The sequence below is a fragment of the Pristiophorus japonicus genome, chromosome 12 (assembly GCF_044704955.1).
Source record: "Pristiophorus japonicus isolate sPriJap1 chromosome 12, sPriJap1.hap1, whole genome shotgun sequence".
NCBI lineage: Eukaryota > Metazoa > Chordata > Chondrichthyes > Pristiophoridae > Pristiophorus > Pristiophorus japonicus.
The window spans coordinates 154,050,304-154,070,949 of NC_091988.1; the positions used below are offsets into that span (position 1 = coordinate 154,050,304).

Genomic DNA, 20,646 nt, shown 5'->3' on the forward strand with positions numbered 1-20,646 from the left:
TGTCGCAGCCTCCAAGATGTCTGGGAAGGCCGTGTTCTTCCTGGGGTCGGAGCGGGCGGTGTCCCTGGCCATCGAGAAGGGGCTCACGGTGAGCGGAACGTTCCTGCCGGTCGACCCTCTCGAGGCCACCGCGCAGAGGGTCGTTCTGTCGAACGTCCCGCCCTTTGTTCCCGCTGAGCTCCTCCTCCCTCACATACAACAACTGGGGGAGGTAAGGTCGGGGATCAACCCCATACCGCTCAGCCTTAAGGAGAGCCGCCTGCGCCACGTGTTCTCCTTCCGCCGCCAGTCTTTTGTCCGGCTGGAGCGGGAGGAGAGAACAGAGGGCCACTTTGATGTAGCGCACGAGGGGACTGCCTACCGCGTCTTTTGGACGTTGGATGGCGTGCGGTGCCATGTGTGTAGGGAGGTGGGGCACGTCCGCAAGAACTGCCCCGCCTCCAAGGCCGCCAAGCCACCGAAGGCGGCCAAGGCTGGCGCCGCCGCCACCCCTCTCCCTAGTCGCGACCACGTACCGGAAGCCGTAGGTGCGCGGGCATCGTCGGAGTCCTTTGATTTCACGGCCTCCGGCAGGGGGGAGGGAGAGCGTCCGACCAGAAAGAAGGCGCGGGGAAAAGCGAAACAACTCAAGGCGGGCCCCCTCGGTGCGCCAGACAACCCGATCACCGCGCTCGGCCCAACCCAGTCATCGGCGAGCACGGGGTGCCCTGAGCCCGTGCCTGAGCCCTTGAACAACACCACGGAGGGACCCGGGCGCGGGCAATAAAAGGAAAAGGGGGGAGTGGAGCGGGAGGCCTCGGCAGACATGGAGGTCTCCCTGCCTCCGCGCTTCCCCAGTAACAAAAGGAGACGCCGCTCCAAGGAGGAAGAGGGGGAACAACCCCCCCCGGCGGAGGAGTCGGTGCCCACCGCGCGTCCCGCGTCCCCCACCAGCGCCCCCAAATCGTGCCGAAGGCGAGAGGAGTCTGTCCCCGGGGAGGGTGAGACAGTCGAGGCTGCCCAGCCTCTGCCTCCCGGGGTTGGAGTGGAAGAATTGCCTGTCGCGGGGGACGTGGGGTCGGCGGAGGAATGCGTTACCGCCGGGTCGAGCGTCCCGGGGACTGAGGCGGGCGGGGCCGGAAAGGCGGTACCTGAGCCCGCCCAGCCAATATCCAACTTCTCCCGGGATTTGCTCGACCCGGCAGAAAATGAACACGTTAACCTTAATTTAAATTTTAGTTTTGAAGAAACCGTACACGCTGGGCCGGAGGGTGGCAGCGGGGAGGGGGAGGAACACCCACCCTCGCCCCCTACTTAGGAGCTGGAGCACTTGGAGGGCCTGGGGATTTCCTATGGCCGGGTCTCTCCTTGTTCCCCGGTTCCTGGGGCGGAGGGGGAACCCCTTCCGCTGTCGTTTCCCGACCCAGCACCATTTTTAAAAGAGCCCAGTGGGGACTCCTCTGCCGACGATCCTGGGGGTGGGATCGGGGAAGAGCCAGGGCCGGTTGGAGCGGCCGGGTCATTTGCCGTACCTTGTGCGGTCGATGGGCCAGCTGCTGGCGGCCACCTCCCGGAGGAGGACGGAGACTCGGTGGGGGACGCGGGAGAAGATCCAGAGACCACCGCCAGTGAAGCGGTGGATCTGCTCGCGACCGCCGCTGAGACCCTCCTCATTCCTGCAAAGGAACTCCGGGACTTTTTGGCCCAGAGCCAGGGTCGCTGCAATCAAGCCCGACTGGCCCTGGAAAAATGGTCCGAGCCAGAGCTGATCAAGGGGTCCATCCGCGCCGCCGCTAAAACCTTGGCCGCGGGCGGGCCCTTGACAAAGTCGCAATACCTTGAGCAGCGCGAGCTCGAGGGACTCCTCGCTGGGTTGCAGAGGGAGTGGAGGTCAACAAAAGACTCCGCTCCCTCCCCCACAATAGGTTAAGGTAGAGGTTGCACTATGCTTTTGCCATGAAGATAACCATAGCCAGCCTCAACATCAACGGCGGCAGAGGGGCACGCCGTAGATTTGACAATTTTTCGCTCCTGCGGGAGGGGAAATATGCGGTGTGCTTCCTGCAAGAAACCCACACCGTTCCGGGAGATGAAGACACGTGGCTCCTGGAATGGCAAGGAGAGGTCCGCATGAGCCACCTCACCGCCACTTCTAGTGGGGTGGCCATCTTGCTGGGCCCGCATTTTCAGCCGGAGATCTTGGGGGTCGAGGAGCCCGTGCCAGGCCGCTTGCTGCACGTAACGGTTCACCTGCGGGACGTGCCGCTCCATCTCGTGAACGTGTACGCCCCTCAGCCCGGCCCGCAGCAAACGCGCTTCTTCGAAGAGGTGTCCGCTCTTCTTGGCTCCGTCGACGTCGGCGACTGCATTGTCCTCGGGGGGGATTTTAACTGCACCCTCGAGGCGAGGGACCGCCCCGGTGCCCCGCAGTGCATGACGGCGATGGAGAAGTTGAGGGACCTGGTCAGGTCCTTCGACTTGGTGGACGTCTGGCGAAAACTCCATCCCGACTCTGACGGGGTTAGACAGGTTAGATGCAGGAAGAATGTTCCCAATGTTGGGGAAGTCCAGAACCAGGGGACACAGTCTAAGGATAAGGGGGAAGCCATTTAGGACCGAGATGAGGAGGAATTTCTTCACCCAGAGAGTGGTGAACCTGTGGAATTCTCTACCACAGAAAGTTGTTGAGGCCAATTCACTAAATATATTCAAAAAGGAGTTAGATGAAGTCAATACTACTAGGGGAATCAAGGGGTATGGTGAGAAAGCAGGAATGGGGTACTGAAGTTGCATGTTCAGCCATGAACTCATTGAATGTCGGTGCAGGCTCGAAGGGCCGAATGGCCTACTCCTGCACCTATTTTCTATGTTTCTATGTTTCTATGACTCCAGCGCCTTTACTTGGCTGAGGCCTGGAGTAGGATGGTCCAGAGTCGACCGCCTTTACGTGTCTTGGGCGTATGTTTCCTGCGTCCCGGCGGCCTCCATGCGGCCGGTGCCGTGTTCGGACCACCACCTGGTGTGGGCGGAGCTCGCTTCGCTCCGCGCGAGGACGGGGTCCGCGTACTGGCACTTTAACAACCAGCTGCTGGAGGACGTGCGGTTCCAGGACTCGTTCCGTCGTTTCTGGGCCGACTGGAGAAGGAAGCAGGGGGGCTTCCCCTCCTTGAGGCTATGGTGGGACGTGGGCAAGGCTCACGTCCGCGTCTTCTGTCAAGAGTACGCGAGGGGGTCGACCAAGAGGGGGGCGGCCAGGGTCGGGCGCCTAGAAAAAGAGGTGCTCGACCTGGAGTCCCGTCTCGGTCAAGTCGTTGGGGACCCGGCCCTGCGGACGGTGTACAAAGCGAAGAAGGCCGCGCTGAAGGACCTGCAGCTCGTCGGGTCCCGAGGCGCGTTCGTGAGGTCGCGGATCCGGTTCCTGCGGGATCTGGACCGCGGCTCCCCCTTCTTCTACTCGCTGGAAAAAAGACAGTGTCCGTAAGCAGCTCTTGACGCTGCTGGCCGACGACGGCTCTCTCATCTCGGATCCGGAGGGCGTCAACAACAGGGCCCGTGAATATTATGGGGCTCTGTTCTCTCTGGATCCGTCCAGCGAGGAAGCGCGCAGAGTTTTGTGGGAGGACCTGCTGAAAGTCAGCCCGGAGGGCGGTGAAAATTTGGAAGCTCCGCTAAGCCTGGCGGAGCTGACCGGTGCCCTCGACCGGCTCTCGAGGGGAAAAACCCCGGGGCTGGACGGGCTGACCGTGGAGTTCCACAGGGCGTTCTGGGACGTCCTGGGGAGCGACTACGCGCGGGTCCTGGGGAAACGTCTGGCGACCGGGGAGATGCCCCTCTCTTGGCGCAGGGCAGTCATCGTCCTGCTGCCTAAGAAGGGCGATCTCCACCTCCTTAAGAACTGGCGCCCGGTCTCCCTCCTTAGCACGGACTACAAAATCTTCGCCAGGGCGATGTCTGCTCGCCTTGGTGCCGTGCTGGACCACATGATCCACCCCGACCAGTCCTACACGGTCCCGGGCCGGACAATCCACGACAACATCCATCTGGTCCGGGACCTCATCCATTGTTCCCAGGAAGCTGGTCTGTCGGTCGCCTTCCTATCCCTCGACCAAGAGAAGGCGTTCGACAGGGTGGATCACGACTATCTGCTCGGAACTCTGCGCGCTTTCGGGTTCGGGACGCATTTCGTCGCCCGGATCCAACTTTTGTACGCCGCCGCGGAGTGTCTGATTAAGGTTAACGGGTCCTTGACGGCGCCCCTTCGCTTTAGGAGAGGGGTGCGCCAGGGATGCCCCATGTCCGGCCAGTTATACGCCGTTTGCGTGGAGCCTTTCCTGCGCCTCTTGCGGACGAGGTTGACGGGGCTGGCTCTGCAAGGGCCGGGCGTGGAGGTCGTCCTCTCGGCTTACGCCGATGACGCGCTCCTCGCGGTAGAGGATCCCGCTGACCTGCGGAGGATGCGTGAGTGCCAGGAGATTTACTCGGCCGTGTCCTCCGCCAGGATCAACTGGGAGAAATGTTCGGGACTCCTGGTGGGTCAGTGGCGGATGGACTCCCTGCCGGAGGAGCTCAGGCCTTTTGCCTGGAGCACGACCCATCTCCTCTATCTGGGAATCTACCTTAGCCCCGACGAGGGAGCATGGCCGGCGAACTGGCAGGAGCTGGAGGCCAAGGTCGCCGCTCGCCTAGGGCGCTGGACAGGACTGCTCCGAGTGCTGTCCTACAGGGGTCGAGCGCTAGTCATAAACCAGCTGGTGGCCGCAATGTTGTGGTACCGGCTGGTCACTTTGACCCCTCCCCCTGCGTTTGTCGCCAAGATACAGAAGAAGCTGGTGGACTTCTTCTGTAACAATAGGAAGCACTGGGTCTCTGCTGCGGTCTTGAGTCTCCCGCTTGAGGAGGGCGGTCAGTCGTTGGTGTGCGTCAGCGCCCAGCTCGCGACTTTCCATCTTCAGACCCTGCAGAGATACCTTTACGTCGAGCCCCCTCCTAGGTGGTGCGCTCTGGCGACGTATTTCTTCCGCCAGCAGCGCGACCTCAACTACGACACACAGCTCCTGTTTGTGAACTTGGGGGGTGTCAGGACCGCCCTCCGGGAGCTGCCTGTCTTTTACAGGGACCTCATCAGGGTCTGGAACAAAGTTTCCACCAAGGGCAGATCTCCGCCGGCTGGAGTGGCGGCTGTCCTGCAGGAGCCGCTGCTCGGGAATCCGTACCTCCACGACCGAGGTTTTATGTGGCGGTCGGAAGAGAGGGCTGTGGCTGGTGAGGTGACCAGGGTCAGGGACCTGCTCGATGGCGGAGGAGCGGGCTGGATGGCGCCAGACACGCTGGCGCGGCGTCTAAATTCTGCCAACGTCCGCCACGCGGCCGATGCCATCGAGTCGCTAAAAACAGCTCTGGGCCCTGACTCCGTTAGGTGCATCGAGGAGGCTCAAGCACGTGGGGAGATCCCATCCGAACTGACCCCCGTCCGGACGGAATTCCTCATTGGCACCAAACCCCGGAACATCCCTCGGGGGCCGGCGCCTTACAACTTGAGCCGCCTCGGGGAAATCCCCTCCGTGCCTTTCAGTTCCGCGCGGAGGGGTTTCTTGTACGGGCTGCTCCTGCACACTCTCAACTTTGCCATCCTCGCCTGCCGTCCGGACACGCCATTGCGTACCATCTTGCCGTCCGGAGGAGGCGGGGGTCCCCGATGGAGGGCACTCTACGCAGGGGTCCTCCCACTATTCATCGGGGACTTGGCCTGGAGGGTGGTGCACGGAGCAGTGCCGTGCAACAAATTTTTAAGCCGGTTCACAGACTCCCAGGCCGCCTGCAATTTCTGCGGTCTGGAGGAGTCCGTGTTCCATGTTTTTATTGAGTGCACGAGGTTGCAGCCCCTGTTCCATTATTTGAAGGGGCTGCTCCTGAAATTCTGGCTGCACTTCAGTCCCACTCTCCTGATCTTTGGGCACCCTGTGCGGAGGGGAGCGGGTAGGTCCGAGGGCCTCCTCGTAGGACTGCTCCTGGGCACGGCCAAGGGTGCCATCAGCCGGTCCAGGCAGCGGGCGGTCGAGGGGGTCGTTCAACCTGACTGCCTGCCTCTCTTCCGCTCTTACATCCGGTCCAGGGTGTCCTTGGAGATGGAGCACGCGGTGTCCACCGGTACGCTAGCGGCCTTCCGCGAGAGGTGGGCACCGGAGGGACTGGAGTGCATCATCACGCCCGGCAACCAAATTTTAATTTGATTTTACGTTTTAAAGTTTAATTTGTTTTAATTGCCGGTGCTTTTAGTGTCCACTTCCATTTTATAGGGGGCACTGGGGAAAAAAGGTGATTTTAGTGCCCAAAAAAACCCCCCCCAAAAAAAACACAAAAAAAAACCAAAAAAAAAAAGAAAAAAAAAGGGCCTTGTAAATGTCTGGTGTGTCATCCAGGTCAGGTGGCACGGTTTAATGTTTTATGTTTTATAGGTAGACTCTAAAAGAGTTTCATGCACAAGGACCCCCAGGTCCCTCTGCACCACAGCATGTTGTAATTTCTTCCCATTGAAATAATATTCCCTTTTACTGTGTTTTTTTTCCAAAGTGAATGACCTCACATTTTCCGACATTGTATTCCATCTGCCAAACCTTAGCCCATTCGCTTAACCTATCCAAATCTCTTTGCAGCCTCTTTGTGTCCACTACACAACCCGCTTTCCCACTAATCTTTGTGTCATCTGCAAATTTTGTTACAGTACACTCTGTCCCCTCTTCCAGGTCATCTATGTATATTGTAAACAGTTGTGGTCCCAGAAGCGATCGCTGTGGCACACCACTTACCACTGATTTCCAACCCAAAAATGACCCATTTATCCCGACCCACATACCTTTATCTTCTGCAGTAACCTGTTTTGTGGCACCTTATCGAATGCCTTTTGGAAATCTAAATACACCACATCCATCGGTGCACCTCTATCCACCATTTTCGTTATATCCTCAAAGAATTCCAATAAATTAGTTAAACATGATTTCCCCTTCATGAATCCATGTTGCATCAGCTTGATTGCACTATTCCTATCTAGATGTCCCACTATTTCTTCCTTAATGATAGTTCCCAGCATTTTCCCCACTACAGATGTTAAACTAACTGGCCTATAGTTACCTGCCTTTTGTCTGCCCCCTTTTTTAAACAGAGGCGTTACATTAGCTGCTTTCCAATCCGCTGGTACCTCCCCAGAGTCCATAGAATTTTGGTAGATTATAATGAATGCATCTGCTATAACTTCCACCATCTCTTTTAATACCCTGGGATGCATTTCATCAGGACCAGAGGACTTGTCTACCTTGAGTCCCATTAGCCTGTCCAGCACTACCTCCCTCGTGATAGTGATTGTCTCAAGGTCCTCCCTTCCCACATTCCCGTAACCAGCAATTTTTGGCATGGTTTTTGTGTCTTCCACTGTGAAGATTGAAGCAAAATAATTGTTTAAGGTCTCAGCCATTTCCACATTTCCCATTATTAAATCCCCCTTCTCATCTTCTAAGGGACCAACATTTACTTTAGTCACTTTTTTCCGTTTTATATTGGTAAAAGCTTTTACTATCTGTTTTTATGTTTTGCGCTAGTTTACTTTCGGAATCTATCCTTCCTTTCTTTATTGCTTTCTTAGTCACTGGAATTATTTGAGGATATAATGAGCATGGTGGATAGAGGTGTACCGATGGATGTGGTGTATTTAGATTTCCAAAAGGCATTCAATAAGGTGCCACACAAAAGGTTACTGCAGAAGATAAAGGTACACAAAGTCAGAGGAAATGTATTAGCATGGATCGAAAATTGGCTGGCTAACAGAAAGCAGAGAGTCGGTATAAATGGGTCCTTTTCCGGTTGGAAATCGGTGGTAAGTGGTGTGCCACAGGGATTGGTGCTGGGACCACAACTGTTTATAATATACATAGGTGACCTGGAGGAGGGGACAGAGTGTAGTGTAACAAAATTTGCAGATGACACAAAGATTAGTGGGAAAGCGGGTTGTGTAGAGGACACAGAGAGGCTGCAAAGAGATTTAGATAGGTTAAGCGAATGGGCTAAGGTTTGGCAGATGGAATACAATGTCGGAAAATGTGAGGTCATCTACCTTGGAAAAAAAAACAGTGAAAGGGAATATTACTTGAATGGGAAAAAATTACAACATGCTGCAGTGCAGAGGGACCTGGGGGTCCTTGTGCATGAATCCCAAAAAGTTCATTTGCAGGTGCAGCAGGTAATCAATCAGGAAGGCGAATGGAATGTTGGCCTTCATTGCGAGAGGGATGGAGTACAAAAGCAGGGAGGTCCTGCTGCAACTGTACAGGGTATTGGTGAGGTCGCACCTGGAGTACTGTGTGCAGTTTTGGTCACCTTACTTAAGGAAGGATATACTAGCCTTGGAGGGGGTACAGAGACTATTCACTAGGCTGATTCCGGAGATGAGGGGGTTACCTTATGATGATAGATTGAGTAGACTGGGTCTTTACTCGTTGGAGTTCAGAAGGATGAGGGATGATCTTATAGAAACATTTAAAATAATGAAAGGGATAGACAAGATAGAGGCAGAGAGGTTGTTTCCACTGGCCGGGGAGACTAGAACTCGGGGGCACAGCCTCAAAATACGGGGGAGCCAATTTAAAACCGAGTTGAGAAGGAATTTCTTCTCCAAAATGGTTGTGAATCTGTCGACTTCTCTGCCCAAGGAAGCAGTTGAGGCTAGCTCATTGAATGTGTTCAAATCACAGATATATAGATTTTTAACTAATAAGGGAATTAAGGGTTATGGGGAGCGGGCGGGTAAGTGGAGCTGAGTCCACGGCCAGATTAGCCATGATCTTGTTGAATGGCGGAGCAGGCTCGAGGGGCTAGATGGCCTACTCCTGTTCCTAATTCTTATGTTCTTATGTGATTAATGCAATGAGGGACAGAAATTTGAACAGTCCAGCAGAAAGGACTTACCTTATATAGCCCTGGGAGGGAAGTCACAGGAGGTCTGAAGTTTGGGAAATGGCCATCCAGACGGACGGACATACCTGGGACTCACCCACAGGGAAGTAGCTTTCGGGGAATATGGCCTATTTGGCATATAGCCAAGGGCCAAAAAGGGGGAATTGTAAGTGGAAAAAATAGATTTGGCATTAGAGGGTATACAAGAAATGTTTAAATAAGTTAGCCAGAAAAGGGGGATAGCTGAAAAATAAACCTCACTGTGTTTCCAAGGTTTATGGGCTCATTGGAATGTTATCTTATCTCTCTTGCTTGACCAGATGGATTTTTCCATTGTTACTTTTGACCCCTTGTCCTGTTTATTTGCCCTTCTGGGTTTCCTGTGATGGGGCCTCCTGTAATTAATCATTCAGATATGTTACATCCTGATAAAATGGACCACTACAAAGGCCGATGTTAGCTCGTTTAAATTCCGAGGTGAGGTCCAGTCCTAACGATGTAATTATAACAAAGTTCGATAGCTCCAATAACCAGAAGGCCGCCAGGTCAGCACATTCTAGCAAGATGAGGTCACCCTAGGAAGGCCTGAACCTGGTCTGTCAATCCAAGGTATTACTGATAAGGTAACCAATCAGGAGTCGTGGGAGGTTGTATTGGGGAAGCAAATGGTCTTTTGAACATTGTATAAAAGATGGCTGATTTTGCTGTTCAGCGCACAGGAGGCTGTGTTGGGAAATTGCTCCTGGACCGTTTGTGATTAAAAGATCGTTGAACCTTGCCTTCCATTTCCGTCTATTAACTTCGAGGGTTGCTACACGGATTGGGATGAGTGTCGACCCCATATATCAGGGGGTACGCTCGTGGAAAGAGAAGCCTTTCCGCTATTTCCTTTCAACAGTGAACCCGGAGTGTTCTGCTTTTGTGCTTGCAATTTACAGCCCAGTCATTTTAATGGGTAGAAAATTGTGGCCTGGCTAGTGGAGAAATGGAAAACTCCAGCCATGATGTCAGTATATGGTTAAACATTGGTTGGGGGGGCGGGGGCCAGGGAGGGCGAGGAGGAGGGAGGCATCACAGTCGAGTACGATCCTGTGCTCATCTGCCGTCCACAAGTGCACTTTCCAGCAGAGTTCGCTTGATAGCCACCCCGAGGCCAACGTCAGCACTCAAACTAAAACTTATGAGCTTCTGATCAAGAGGCAAATGTACCACTTGTGCTCTGGGGTATAATACTATGACATTAAATTTGAAAAATGGCTGAAAGAAGTAATTATAATTATATCTAGAAAGTGATGAGCTAGCGAATATTACAAAATACATTTTCAAACTCTAAAAATAATATCTTGTGACTATTTGTCAAATAAATGTGACATTGTTCCATAAAGTGATATCAGTCCAAATGAATATTAAATAAGAGTTTGATACAAAGTATAATACTAGTAAAGTAATTAGAATTTAAAGATTGCCATAGAAAAGTCTCGACATATTTATCATTATTTTTTTTAAGTTTGTGCAGGTTTTATGCATTATTTTGTGCAACACAGACAAAACTAATTTAAGAAAAAGTAAATTTTTCAGGTTAGAAGATAATATAAATCTGATGCAATTACAAAGACCCGCTGGCATGGTGGATTTAATTCTTATATGTAGTCTTACTCAAGGAACATCTGGGACCTGAGTGAACCAGGGTGAAAATGTAAATGAGATGAATTCTCCATCTCGTTTCAGCACAGACCTCCTGTGGAACTCAGCACACAGTTAAATCAACTGAATCCTTTAGTGCAAGGCAATAATTGTCTCGTATCACGAATTTAAGAGTTCCCCTGCAGTCACTTGCATGCTGTTCAAATTGAGAATTTATATTTGTTAGGCAGGCTGTTTAAATATTATCCTGAAGGTATTTTAATGCTTCCGTTCCAGTCTACAGCATGGAAATGACTACTACAGACTTGTAAATGCTTGATAATTGGATTGGCTCAAATTTATGAAGGGAAAATAAAACATCAACATTGCGCCATTCAGATATGACTGGTGTGGTGTGACATTTTATTGTGTTTTTTTGTTGTGCCCTGTCTAAATTCAACACCATTTATCCAGAAATGCATCCAAACTAGTGCAACTTCTATGCTTCAGTGCTGTAAGGTACAATTTGTATTGGTTTGTGTGTCTATTGCCCCCATGTAAAACATCTGAGTTGCCAGTTCACCTGGGATTCATTTGTTTACCTTGTGATCACAACTTTCTCTACTATTGAATTATTTCATTTGTTTGATTTAAAAAAAATCTATATATAGTCCAAACTTTGTGCGATGTGAATTTAAAAGCTTATATTGATTCCACCATTAAAGTGGCTATGAGACGCGTTTAACTATTCGTTGATCAGGTCATTGGAGCTGACAGTGTTTCTTTTACCAAACAGAAGTGAAGTTAAACATAGATTCTGAAATCTATGTGGTAAAGCACAGTATAGTATTAGGCAGTCCCTCGGGGTTGAGGATGACCTGCTTCCACACCAAAAAAAAGTAAGTTCTCAGGTGTTTCCATGAGGGACCTGACGTTCCAGGTCCTGAACTTCAACCCGAAGGGTGGAAGATGCCTGTGCGTGAATTTTTTTAACACGGGTTGGCCGTTGCACACCAGCCATCACATGGGCTTGACAGAGCACCCTGTCTTCATCTGACCTTTGTACTCTATTCCTCTATTAATAAAGCCAAGTATCCCATATGTTTTTTAACAGACGTCTCAACTTGTCCTGCCACCTTCAAAGATTTGTGTATATGCAGCCCCAGGTCTATCTGGTCCTGCACCCCTTTAAAATTGTACCATATATTTCATATTGCCTTGCCTCATTCTTCCTATCAAAATGTATCACTTCACTGTATTAAATTTCATCTGCCATATGTCTGCCCATTTCACCAGTTTTGCTAAGTCCACCTGAAGTCTGTTACTATCCTCCTCATTATTTACTACATTTTTGAGATGTGTTTCATCTGCAAATTTTGAAATTATGCTCTGTATACCCAAATCCAGGTCATTAATATGTATGAAAAAGAGCAGAAGTCCTAATACTGACCCCTAAGGAACACCACTGTATACCTCCCTCCAGTTCTGAAAATCAACTATTCACCACTACTCTATGCTGTCTATCCCTTAGCTAATTTTGTAATTTTGTATCCATGCTGCCACTTTAACGCTATGGGCTTTAATTTGACTAGCAAGTCATTATGTGTTACTTTGTCAAAGGCAATTTGAAAGTCCATATGCATAACATCAACAACACTACTCTCATCAACCCTCTTCGATACCTCATCAAAGTACTCGATCAAGTTAGTCAAACATGATTTGCCTTTAACAGATCCATGCTGACTTTCATTTATTAGCCCATACTTTTCCAAATGTCAATTAATTTTGTCCCATTTTATTGTCTCTATAACTTTCCCCACCACCAACATTAGGCTGACTGGCCTGTAATTGCCGGGTTTATCTCTCGCCCCTTTTTTAAAAAGGATGTAACATTTGCAGTCCCCCATTCCTCCAAGGATGATTGGAAGATTGTGATCAGTATCTCTGCAATTTCCACCCTTACTTCCCTTAAAGTAAACTAGAATGCATCCCATCCGGACCCAGTGACATTACTACTTTGAGGACTGCTATCCTTTTAAGTATATCCTCTTTATCTACTTTTATTCAATCCAATATCACTACTGCCTCCTCCTTTACTGCTCCAGTGGCAGCATCCTCTTCTCTAGTGAAGACAGAAAGATAAAGGAAAGACTTGGATTTATATAGCGCCTTTCACAACCACCAGACATCTCAAACCGCTTTACAGCCAATGAAGTATTTTTGGGGTGTAGTCACTGTTGTAATGTGGGAAAGTACTCATTTAATACCTCAGCCAAGCCCCCTGTCTCCATAAAAATATTTCCATGTTGATCCCTTATTGACCCCACCCTTCCTTTGACTACCCTTTTACTATTTGTGTGTTTATAAAGTATTTTAGGGTCCCTTTTATGTTAGCCACTAATCTATTCTCATAATCTCTCTTTGCGCCTCTTATTCCTTTTTTGGATTACCTCTGTACTTTCTATATTTATATAATGCTTTTCATTACCTCAGGAGGTCCCATAGTGCTTCACAGCCAATGAAGTACTTTTGAAGGGTAGTCACTGTTGTAATATAGGGGAATTCTAAATGTTCACATCGACAGTTTTAATTTTAAACATTGACATAAAAGCATGACCAAGATTCACGAAGACAGGAAGTGCTTGACATTTAATAATGTATCGATTATTAAAATATTCTAGACATTTTTTGAAGCTCATTTGTAGTAGTGCTTTCTCCAAATGTTCTTGTTTGTTCCTCTTCGTTCCTGAAGCTGGTGACTCATGCTGGAGTACAGTTGCATGGCACTTCCTGCACTCTGGTACCATGCCCACACGGTGGCTCTTTCTGTGTGAGCACTGGCAGTATGCCTTGGCAGATTATTTGATCATGGTAGACATCATAGCCCAGCCTGACTGTGTCTTCATCTGGCCTTTGCAAGCACAGAAAAAGATTACTGGATGGTGACAAGGAGCAAGGACCGTGCCTCTGTTAATTTAGCCTTTCTATCTCAGAGACATTGAGGCTAATATTATCGCCTTCACTGCTTCTGCCTCTGCTCCTGATTTGTTATTCAGTGACCCTTCTGGAATTGCATGTAAGGTGAGGACAGGATCGGGCAACAATGAAGCCCTTCTGCTGTGAATGCAATGCTGAAGCTCACTGTCGGGGCTCATACTTGAAGAATGGGCACATGGAAGAGCTGCACCGAGCAAGGAATTAATGCTTTCAGTGCAGGGGGAAAAAAACGGCAGTGATTTTTTTAAAGTAGAACAATGGTAATTTAATTTAAATTCAGTAATAATACGAATAAATGTCGTAAGATTATGTGTGCTATTGCTAATATATTATATTATGCTCGTGAATCATAATAGTGTGTAATATTAAATCTCATCTTTCTCTCCATAATTTTAATAAGCTGAATGTAGGCCTTCATGAGGGTTTTGTCTCTGGGTTTTATTTACACTCTGTTGAAAACATTTTTATTTCTTCCAATAATTTTTCTTATTGCGCCCTTGCTCTATCTCTCACACTCTTTGTTTTAATTCCCATTTTTCTTTCATCACTGATTCTCTCAGCTACTATTTTTTTGTTCTCTCAATTATCTCCTTATCTATGTGAAAGTAAATCATTGTATGAAGTGCTTTGAATCATTTAGATGTGATACATTTTATATAAACACAAGTTGTATTTTTAATTAATTATTTTATTTTACTGGTACTTTTTTACAGTAGATATTTCTTTCTATCCAGTGTCCACTGGCTACTCCTGTAAGTGGTCCCTACATCCCTTGCGAACTAGAGTGCAGCCTTTGTCTTCCCAATGTATAGGTAAATGTAGTAAGACCTAGGGATCCATCATCATCATAGGCAGTCCCTCGGAATCGAGGAAGACTTGCTTCCACTCTAAAAATGAGTCCTTAGGTGGCTGAATAGTCCAATACGAAAACCACAGTCCCTGTCACAGATGGGACAGATAGTCATTGAGGCAAAGGATGGGTGGGACTGGTTTGTCGCATGCTCTTTCCACTGCCTGCGCTTGATTTCTGCATGCTCCAGTTAACTCCAGCTTAATGGAATCTTTCACATGCCATAAGTCTCTTTATCTTTGGTTGGTAGAAAAATAAACATTCTATCTGATTGGGGCTCTAGCTGTAAACCAAAAACCAAATTGCAGGTGAATAATCAGTATTGAAAACAAATAGTAACAATACAGTAAATACAGTCGTCACTGTTCTCGTTGGAATCAAAACATCAAAGGCACGTTCCCTGCACTAATTGTCGACTTGAAACTAACTCTTGAAGCATAATTGCTCACTTCTTACATGGTTTTGCACTACCACAGAGCCTTCAAACTAACTGTACGTGAAGAGACCCGCGTTGCCTCTTTACTTGAGTACTTGAGTAGTAAAAAAATAGTTGTTGCTTCAGGTTCAATACCTTTATTTCTTCAGTATGCATGCAAAGCACTTTCCAAGCAGAGTAGGTTAAACAGATATGAGTACAGAAATGAGGGCATGCACATTACTATTCCCTCGCTGCACTAACTATGCCAAGCAAAAATGTCTGTTTTTAAAGGATCCTCATCCCCTTATTAAACTTGAATCTGCCTCTTCTCCCTTGATTGAATTCCTTCTGTTACCTAACTTAACATGACATCCCCCTTTAGTAACCTCCCCATGGTATCCATGTTGAACCAAAATCATGTCACGTAATTTCGCTTATCTTGTCATTCCTCAGAATGTTATCTGTCCCTCTCTGTGTGAAAAACAGGTGCATTTTAATAACTCCTTTTACAGCTAAAGGGCTCGATTTTCACTCCCTTGCGCCTCTGGTATTTCCCCGGAGGGGCGGTAAAGGGTGTTTCTAGGTGCTACGGTGGGTGTCCAGTTTTTACCGCCCAGTTGGCCAATTTGGCTCATGGTTTGCAGTGGCGCAAAAACTTCCTGCTCGGCCCTCTAGTTTTACTGAGATCATCACGTCAATTCTTGTGCAATGCTCCGCTAGCGCCCCGGATGCAAAATTAGGCCCGAACACCTCATTATACACCTGCCCCAGGAAATGCCTGAAAAACTAGGCATTCCCAGGGTGCAGCAGGTGGTATTAGCGATGTATTTAAATGGAGGGAGAAGGATCCGACATCGCAGGTCGGATTGACTGCGTCATGCTCTGACTTGAAATGCTGACAGATATATTACATCTCCTATAGGCAGACCTATACCTGCTTCATCATCATACACAGTACCTCGAAATCGAGGAAGACTTGCTTCCACTCTAAAAGTGAGTTCTCAGGTGACTGTACAGTTCAATGCGGGAATTACAGTCTCTGTCACTGGTGGGGCAAACGGTGGATGAAGGAAAGTGTGGGTGGGGAGCCTGGTTTGCCGCACACTTCTTCCGCTGTCTGCGCTTGATTTCCGTATGCTCTTGGCGAAGAGACTCGAGGTGCTCAGCACCCTCCCGAATGCTCTTCCTCCATTTTGAGCGGTCTTGGGCCAGGGATTCCCAGGTGCTGGTGGGGATGTTGCACTTTATCAAGGAGGCTTTAAGTGTATCCTTGAAATGTTTCCTCTGCCCACCTGGGACTCGCTTGCTGTGTCGGAGCTCGGAGTAGAGCGCTTGCTTCGGGAGTCTCGTGTCGAGCATGCGGACGATGTGGCCTGCCCAACAATGCCTACACCACTCTGGAGGCAGCCTTCAACTCCCAACAACAGGTTTCCAAATTCATTGTGGTGTGCTGCATGTTGCACAGCTTGGCAATCATGAGGGGCCAGGCATTGCCAGTGGGCGTTGCAGGCCCATGTCAGGAGGAGGAAGACAACGGAGAAGTCTGCAAGGCTTCCATTATATAGCCACACCATCCACAGGGGAGGCAGAGTGGAGATGCTGCTGGACCAACACTAGGGATAGTGTTAAATCCAAGGAAGATGCATATAAATTGGCCAGAAAAATAGCAAACCTGAGGACTGGGAGAAATTCAGAATTCAGCAGAGGAGGACTAAGGGTTTAATTAGGAGGGGGTAAATAGAGTATGAGAGTTAGCTTGCAGGAAACATAAAAACTGACTGCAAAAGCTTCTATAGATATGTGAAGAGAAAAAGATTAGTGAAGACTAATGTAGGTCCCTTGCAGTCAGAATCAGGCGAATTCATAATGGGGAACAAGGAAATGGCAGACCAATTGAACAAATAATTTTTGTTCTGTCTTCACTAAGAAAGACACAAATAATCTTCCGAAAATATTAGGGAACCGAGGGTCTAGCGAGAAGGGGGAACTGAGGGAAATCCTTATTAGTCAGGAAATGGTGTTAGGGAAATTGATGATATTGAAACATAGAAAGATAAAAACATAGAAAATAGGTGCAGGAGTAGGCCATTCGGTCCTTCTAGCCTGCACCGCCATTCAATGAGTTCATGGCTGAACATGCAACTTCAGTACCCCATTCCTGCTTTCTCGCCATACCCCTTGATCCCCCAGTAGTAAAGACTTCATCTAACTCCTTTTTGAATATATTTAGTGAATTGGCCTCAATAACTTTCTGTGGTAGAGAATTCCACAGGTTCACCACTCTCTGGGTGAAGAAGTTTCTCCTCATCTCGGTCCTAAATGGCTTACCCCTTATCCTTAGACTGTGACCCCTGGTTCTCGACTTCCCCAACATTGGGAACATTTTTACTGCATCTAAACTGTCTGAACCAATCAGAATTTTAAACGTTTCTATGAGGTCCCCTCTCATTCTTCTGAACTCCAGTGAATACAAGCCCAGTTGATCCAGTCTTTCTTGATAGGTCAGTCCTGCCATCCCGGGAATCAGTCTGGTGAACCTTCGCTGCACTCCCTCAATAGCAAGAATGTCCTTCCTCAAGTTAGGAGACCAAAACTGTACACAATACTCCAGGTGTGGCCTCACCAAGGCCCTGTACAACTGTAGCAACACCTCCCTGCCCCTGTACTCAAATCCCCTCGCTATCAAGGCCAACATGCCATTTGCTTTCTTAACCGCCTGCTGTACCTGCATGCCAACCTTCAATGACTGATGTACCATGACACCCAGGTCTCGTTGCACCTCCCCTTTTCCTAATCTGTCACCGTTCAGATAATAGTCCGTCTCTCTGTTTTTACCACCAAAGTGGATAACCTCACATGTATCCACATTATACTTCACCTGCCATGCATTTGCCCACTCACCTAACCTATCCAAGTCACTCTGCAGCCTCATAGCATCCTCCTCGCAGCTCACACTGCCACCCAACTTAGTGTCATCCGCAAATTTGGAGATACTACATTTAATCCCCTCGTCTAAATCATTAATGTACAGTGTAAACAGCTGGGGCCCCAGCACAGAACCTTGCGGTACCCCACTAGTCACTGCCTGTCATTCTGAAAAGTACCCATTTACTCCTACTCTTTGCTTCCTGTCTGACAACCAGTTCTCAATCCATGTTAGCACACTACCCCCAATCCCATGTGCTTTAAATTTGCACATTAATCTCTTGTGTGGGACCTTGTCGAAAGCCTACTGAAAGTCCAAATATATCACATCAACTGGTTCTCCCTTGTCCACTCTACTGGAAACATCCTCAAAAAATTCCAGAAGATTTGTCAAGCATGATTTCCCTTTCACAAATCCATGCTGACTTGGACCTATCATGTCACCTCTTTCCAAATGTGCTGCTATGATATCCTTAATAATTGATTCCATCATTTTACCCACTACTGAGGTCAGGCTGACCGGTCTATAATTCCCTGTTTTCTCTCTCCCTCCTGAAGGCCGATAAATCCCCAGAGCCTGATAGCCTGCATCCCAGAGTACTTAAGGAAGTGGCCCTCGAAATAGTAGATGCATTGGTGGTCATTTTCCAACATTCCATGCACTCTGGATCAGTTCCTATGGATTGGAGGGTAGCTAATATAACCCCACTTTTTAAAAAAGGAGGGAGAGAGAAAACAGGGAATTATAGGCCAGTTAACCTGACATCGGTAGTGGGGAAAATGCTGTTATCAATTATAAAAGATGTAATAGCGGTGCATTTGGAAAGCAGTGACAGGATCGGTCCAAGTCAGCATGGATTTATGAAAGAGAAATCATGCTTGACAAATCTTCCAGAATTTTTTGAGGATGTAACTAGTAGAGTGGACAAGGGAGAACCAGTGGATGTGGTCTATTTGGACTTTCAAAAGGCTTTTGACAAGGTCCCATACAAGAGATTAGTGTGCAAAATTAAAGCACATGGTATTGGGGGTAATGTATTGTCATGGATAGAGAACTGGTTGGCAGACAGGAAGCGAAGAGTAGGAATAAACGGGTCCTTTTCAGAATGGCAGGCAGTGACTAGTGGGGTAAGCAAGGTTCAATGCTGGGACCCCAGCTATTTACAATATACATTAATGATTTAGACGAAGAAATTGAATGTAATATCTCCAAGTTTGCAGATGACACTAAGCTCGGTGGCAGTGTGAGCTGTGAGGAGGATGCTAAGAGACTGCAGCGTGACTTGGATAGGTTAGGTGAGTGGGCAAATGCATGGCAGATGCAGTATAATGTGGATAAGTGTGAGGTTATCCACTTTGGTGGCAAAAACAGGAAGGCAGATTATTATCTGAATGGTAACAGATTAGTAAAAGGGGAGATGCAACGAGACCTGGCTATCATGGTACATCAGTCATTGAAAGTAGGCATGCAGGTACTGCAGGCAATAAAGAAAGCAAATGGCATGTTGGCCTTCATAGCGAGAGGATTTGAGTATAGGAGTAGGGAGGTCATACTGCAGTTGTACAGGGCCTTGGTGAGGCCTCACCTGGAATATTGTGTACAGTTTTGGTCTCCTAATCTGAGGAAGGACATTCTTGCTAATGAGGGAGTGCAGCGAAGGTTCACCAGACTAATTCCCGGGATGGCAGGACTGACATATGAAGAAAGATTGGATTGACTAGGCTTATAGTCACTGGAATTTAGAAGAATGAGAGGGGATCTCATAGAAGCATATAAAATTCTGACGGGATGGGACAGGTTAGATGCAGGAAGAATGTTCCCGATGTTGGGGGAGTTGAGAACCAGGGGACACAGTCTAAGGATAAGGGGTAAGCCATCTAGAACCGAGATGAGGAGAAACTTTTTCACCCAGATAATTGTGAACCTGTGGAATTCTCTACCACAGAAAGTTGTTGAGTCCAATTTGTTGGATATATTCAAAAGGGAGTTAAATGTGGTCCTGATGGTTAAAGGCATCAGGGGGTATGGAGAGAAGGCAGGAGTGGGGTACTGAAGTTGCATGATCAGCCATGATCATATTGAATGGTGGTGCAGGCTCAAAGGGCTGAATGGCTTGCTGCTGCAACTATTTTCTATGTTTCTATGTAACACTCGCATGTCATCAGCTCATAATGGACTGGATCTCCTCAATGGAGGAAACTGAGGGATGGAGCTAATATTGTACATGCTATGTGCCCCCATAAAGGCCCATCTCCAGTGAACGTTAGAATGATGCACAAGTCACCAGTGGCAAATGATCTAACAGACATTTTACTGCAACAAAGTAACACTAACTCCCCCCACCAAAAGAAAACCATACAATAGGCAACATTACGTTGCATGGCACAGAAAGATAGAAACATAGAAAATAGGTGCAGGAGTAGGCCATTCGGCCCTTCGAGCCTGCACCACCATTCAATAAGATCATGGCTGATCATTCCCTCAGTACCCCTTTCCTGCTTTCTCTACATATTCCTTGATCCCCTTAGCCATAAGGGCCATATCTAACTCCCTCTTGAATATATCCAATGAACTGGCATCAACAACTCTCTGCGGCAGGGAATTCCACAGGTTAACATCTCTCTGAGTGAAGAAGTTTCTCCTCATCTCAGTCCCAAATGGCCTACCCCTTATCCTAAGACTGTGTCTCCTGGTTCGGACCTCCCCAACATCGGGAACATTCTACCTGCATCTAACATGTCCCGCCCCGTCAGAATCTTGTATGTTTCTATGAGATCCCCTCTCATCCTTCTAAACTCCAATGTATAAGACGCAGTTGGTCTTGTCTCTCCTTATATGTCAGTCCAGCCATCCCGGGAATTAGTCTGGTGAACCTTCACTGCACCCCCGCAATTGCAAGAACATCCTTCC

The 20,646-nt window shown here is 48.3% G+C and overlaps 1 long non-coding RNA gene across 1 annotated transcript in view; it reads right to left on the bottom strand.

Annotated features, from left to right (window-relative positions):
• Positions 1–14,209: 14,209 nt before the first annotated feature.
• Positions 14,210–20,646, bottom strand: part of LOC139277508 (uncharacterized) — a 79,870-nt gene continuing 73,433 nt past the window's right edge. The window contains exon 2 of the long non-coding RNA XR_011596099.1: positions 14,210–14,675. This is a non-coding gene — a long non-coding RNA (uncharacterized lncRNA). The remainder of the gene's footprint in view (positions 14,676–20,646) is intronic.